This window comes from Montipora foliosa, chromosome 13, assembly GCF_036669935.1.
Source record: "Montipora foliosa isolate CH-2021 chromosome 13, ASM3666993v2, whole genome shotgun sequence".
NCBI lineage: Eukaryota > Metazoa > Cnidaria > Anthozoa > Scleractinia > Acroporidae > Montipora > Montipora foliosa.
Genome location: NC_090881.1, coordinates 42,067,200 through 42,072,199, shown reverse-complemented (window position 1 = coordinate 42,072,199; position 5,000 = coordinate 42,067,200). Strand labels below are relative to the sequence as shown.

At 37.8% G+C, this 5,000-nt stretch overlaps 1 protein-coding gene across 4 annotated transcripts in view; it reads right to left on the bottom strand.

The window, feature by feature from the left end:
* The window catches only part of LOC137982392 (tyrosine kinase receptor Cad96Ca-like), a 55,980-nt gene that overhangs the window by 24,655 nt on the left and 26,325 nt on the right, over positions 1-5,000 (bottom strand). Inside the window, exon 1 of one of the 4 annotated variants that reach the window (XM_068829508.1) lies at positions 1,891-2,008. The exons of the other annotated variants lie outside the window; for them this stretch is intronic. The gene's annotated coding sequence lies outside the window, so the exon portion shown is untranslated. Of the gene's footprint in view, positions 1-1,890; positions 2,009-5,000 lie in introns of those variants that run through there. 4 annotated transcript variants of the gene reach the window in all.

Genomic DNA, 5,000 nt, shown 5'->3' with positions numbered 1-5,000 from the left:
TGCCCTTGGACTGAGAACAGGAAACAGAAGGACGAGGAGAAAACCTGCAAGTAGGCCCCACTTCGATGGGAAATCAAGAAGCAGTACCCGGGCTACAAGATCACTCAAATCAACATTATAATGGATGTGCTTGGTGGATTCTCTAAGGGACTGAGTAGTAGTGTGAGGGAAATAATAGGAGCAAAGCGTAGCAGAGATGTTCTAGGACGAATGCAGAAGTCGGTCTTAAGTAGCAGCCTGAACATTGCCAGAACTTTCAAGGTCTTGTGCTAGATTAATATGCTCAAACACCCGTTGCATCAACTTGGTTGCTAGGCCAAGCATAGACCATTTTAAGACTTAAATTTAAAATTTTTAATTTTTTGTTTAACTGATATTCTTTGTTTATTACACGATTTTATTGTAAATTTATACGCAGGGCTAGTTCCCGCCTAGCTCCTTGTGTTTTTTTTATTTTGTAGCTGACATTCAGATGTTGACATACTGCCTATAATAATAATAATAGTAATAATAATAATAATAATAATAATAATAATAATAATAATAATAATAATAAAAATAAAGATATTGTAAGATATAGATTACGATATCACAGCCCATTTACGTGTCCTGTCTTATGTGTAACAAGGCACCGGAGAGCGTAGCTCACGTGTTATTAGGATGCTCAGCCCTTGCCCAAAACAAGTATTTGGCAAGACACAACAATACGCTGAAAGTGTTATATTTTGAGCTGCTACGAGAGTTACAACTGGTCGAAAGTCTTCCCGCATGGTATTCAACAATCAAGCCTAAACCAGAATACGTCTCGGAGGATGCCCAAGCATTATGGGATATACCAACTTATGGGGAGAACCATGAATTGCAAGCTAACAGAATCGATCCAAAAATAGTGAACCATAAAAGCAAGGAAGTGGTAATCTTGGAGATGAATTGTCCGTGGATCGAGAACAGAGAGAAGAAAGATGAAGAGAAGACAGTAAAGTATGGCCCATTGCGATGGTACTTACAAGAACGATACCCTGGATATACAGTACACCAGTACAATATTATCATGGACGTGCTTGGAGGTTGGTCAAGAACTACAGATGAAGAACTACGTACGTTGCTGGGGAAAACGACAAAAAGATGTGCTGCAATACATGTAGAAATCAGTAGTGTCGAGTAAGTTGAATATTGCAAGGATGTTTATGATTATAACATGAAGAGTAAAAGTACAGCCTTTTCTTTTTTTTTTAGAAGAAAATCTAGAAAGGCTGAACATTATAAGAACATAAGATAAGTATAAAGTTTATTCTTACATATGAACATTAATTTAAAGGATATTCTTTAACAGTAAAGGAATTTAAATATTAGGTTCTATACATTAAAAGCTAATTTAATTTATGCAAAGTATTTATTTTATAAGTTCTACATAACTTTTGTCTACAGATTGCAATTCACTTGTTGTTATTTATATGATTGTATTCGTGATAGAAATAGGCGACGTGCATAAGTTATTCTAGTACTAGGTTGTAAATTATTTACCAATACTTGCAAATATGTTTTTATAACTTTTAGGGCTTGATTACATGGAGATATAGAATTTCAGCCCGGGTTCTGAAAGAAATCCTCTTGAAATGAAAGTGGCGATTACCTGGAAAAAGATTCAGCCCGGGCTGAAAATCCTAGTCCGGTTTCTGAAAGCCCACCCAAACGGGGTGAAAAATACGCCATGTAATCGAAATGAAATTACAGCCTGGAAAAAGGAACGTGAGCATGCGCATGAATTGTGTTTTCGCATCTCAGTAAATTTTCTAACGCAAATTTGCGTCTTGCACCCGGGCTGAAATTCATCACTTATGAAATCACAACAAAATTTCAGCCCTACAACTTCTCCCCATCAGAACTTACCAAAAGACGAAACTGAAAACACAAGTCCCAAGCACCAGATGTAGATTGTGTGACTCACAGACAGAATCAACATCACAAGCACATACTAAGCGGATGCAGCAAGATTGCAAAAAGCCTGTACAAAGGTAGACATGACAAAATGTTCCGATTTATTTATAGCGGAGCTCCGCGCACGTGGAAGGCACACCATAGTTAAGAAAATATTGTAACCCATTGATGCGAGAAATTTTTGCTTTATAGCCATGACGCCATAGCCCGTCCGTCCTTACGTACGTACGTCCACCCGTCCATGTATGCCAATGTAACCAGTATCACGCTAGTTTACAGCATACATCTCTGATATTGGGCATCTATGTTATGAGCAATTGACACCTGTCGAAACAAGGTATCCGCTTACCAGTATCACGTGACCATATTGCAGGCTCAAGCTTAGAGCTAACCGACGTCAGCTTTTTTGTTTTTTTTAGGTGACCGCCGACCAGGTGCTGGTTTTCGATTGGATTGGAAGCTCAACCCAGGTTAACTCACCTAAACGTAAACCAGGCTTCATTTGTCGCACGCTTTCTGTGGCTCGACGCGGCTACACGGCCATTCGCACATGTACGTCAACTGTAGTTCTAAAAGAGTCAACGCTTTTCGTGTCCAAGTGGAAAGCGGTTTGGAAAATGTTTTGTTTCTGTATTTGTCGCTGGTTGCAATCCAGTTTGACATATCATGATAGCTGTGGTCCACACTGGTTGCTACGCAGCTGTTCAATTCAAGCATCCGAGGGATACAAACTTAAAGCTTAGTGTTTAATTTTAATTTGTTTAGAGCTGCTTTTTTCTCTGTATTGCAATTTTTGGCATATCTTTAGAAGCTCTAATAAGGTTGCATGATGCCTGGAGGACCTATTACTAGAACAAAAACGAAAGTAGAGCGAAAGAGAGCGACAGCGACAAAACAGAATACCAGTAATAGCTCATACTTGGTGGAAGAAGTTACTCCACAAATTCTTTCCTTGGGCAGTAAACCGTTTGTTATCTTTACGGATGCCTTATTTAAAAAGGACGCGTATTTTTAAAAAGTGGCTTAATCGGTTTTTGCCTTGTTCAGAAATGAAAATCGAGAATCTAAAATGCGAGCGAACAAATGCTTTTTTTTTATCCGTTTGCCCAACTGGTTTTTGATGTGCCTCGACAGTGACAAGAAATTTTTGCCCTTATGTTATAAACACGTAATCGCAATGAGTTCTCGTAAAATTAGGGGGAAATTTCACTAGCTTGTGTTTTCAGCACCTAATTCGAAACCTGTTATTTTCACTAACCCTACCGGCAGTAAGAATAAATAACCAGGGAACTCCACTTTTTGGCTTGACTAAATCTTTATATTATTTTTGGTGGCTTTCCCTTACACTGAGCTTGGAGTGCCAGTGATCCTACAATTTGGGGACCCCATCGTTTTTAAAACTGCATACGAGTGACCACGAATGACCAACAAAATGACCACGAGTGACCACGCGCGACCGCGAATGACCAAGAGTGACCACGAATGAAAAGGAGTCTCGTTATTGGAACATTAGTTCTGTGAGATCTCTCCTGCCAAATTGTCTTTGGCGAAGTTTACAAATAAATAAATAAATAAATAAATAAATAAATAAATAAATAAAATCGTTAAAAAAAGTTGAATTGATGAATTTAAAAAAAAAAAGAAAAAGAAGGAAATCAGATGTGCTATATTAGATAAACTTACACTGGTACTGCTTTTAAACTTGAACTAGTAATAAATCCGTGGAACATGAGGAATAATCAGTGTATTGTTTCCTTTTGTTTGATTAGCATTGTTCGGATGTATATCGTTTGCACTCGAACTGGCTTATTTAACAATATAATTAAAAAAATGAAATGTATTTCGTGTCTAATTGGTTTTATGAAATCTAAATCAGTTGTAAAATTTAAATAATAAATCCAAATAAATCAGCTAATAACTCGCGGATTTTTAACATACATAGATCGAATGGAGCCTGGGGCCCGGTTTTCCAAACTTTATTAAATTTTTTAAGGGCCGATTTACACAGTACGATTTTTGTCGCATGCGACAAGCTCGCGACAGGCCTACGACATGACTTACGATTGTCGCAGCGTTTTAAGACATGTTTTATAATGCTACGACAATTTTTTCTGACGTACACACCAATCGTAAATCATGTCGTGGGCCTGTTGTAAACCTTTGTCGTACCTTGTAAATCGGCCCTAACTGATTTCCATTCATAATTCGTGGGCTCTCGTGTGTAGTTTTAGAAACGATCCAAACTGAGCGAAGTGTCCTAAAATTAATTGGCACAAGCGTTTTCAGAGTGAAAATAGAATATAAAGAAATTTGGTGATTTCACGTCGTTGTTATGCAGAGAACCGCAATAATAAGCGCTGCCCGACTATTTATGCTCCGTTAACCAATGATATCATTGTTTCTGGTGTTGTTGTTGTTGCAGTCGCACTCGTCGTTTCCTACTAGCAAAAGGAGGGGGGCGAAGATCTAGAAAAAGACTTTCAGGTGTATTATGTAGAAGTTGTATCTCGGCCATAAGAGTAATGTCCCCCCTGTCTCCCCATACAATATCGCAATAATGAAAAAGAGGTAGAATAAAGGAATTAAAAAAAAAGCGTAATTCTAAAACCAGTTGCAAAATTAGTGGAGACACTTCACCTTCTTTGAGCGTTATATATCTACCTATTATCTCCCACTCTGTAGACCATCTTGTTCCCTTATCAAGGATTCGATTCAGCTCTAGAAACCGTTGACACAAAAAGTCAAGGAACGCGATGAAAATGTTGACAACAAAGTCAAAATGCCCAAATAAACAAGGGTTTGGATTGTTGAGAATAATGCCCAGTTCATATGCAGTTTCTGAAGAGGGACTCCAGGTATTTTTTTTCTCACGACACCAAGCTAAATTCACAAAAGAAATCCGGTAATACCGTGTAGTGTAGCCGTATTTTTAAACATGAAATTCGGATTTAATATTTTCAGTGGTTTTCCGGTTGTTTTGCTGACTTTGTAATGAATTTATTTTCGGCGGATTGAACAAATATAGTAAAAAAACGATGACAACAAGAATTTATACCATTGAA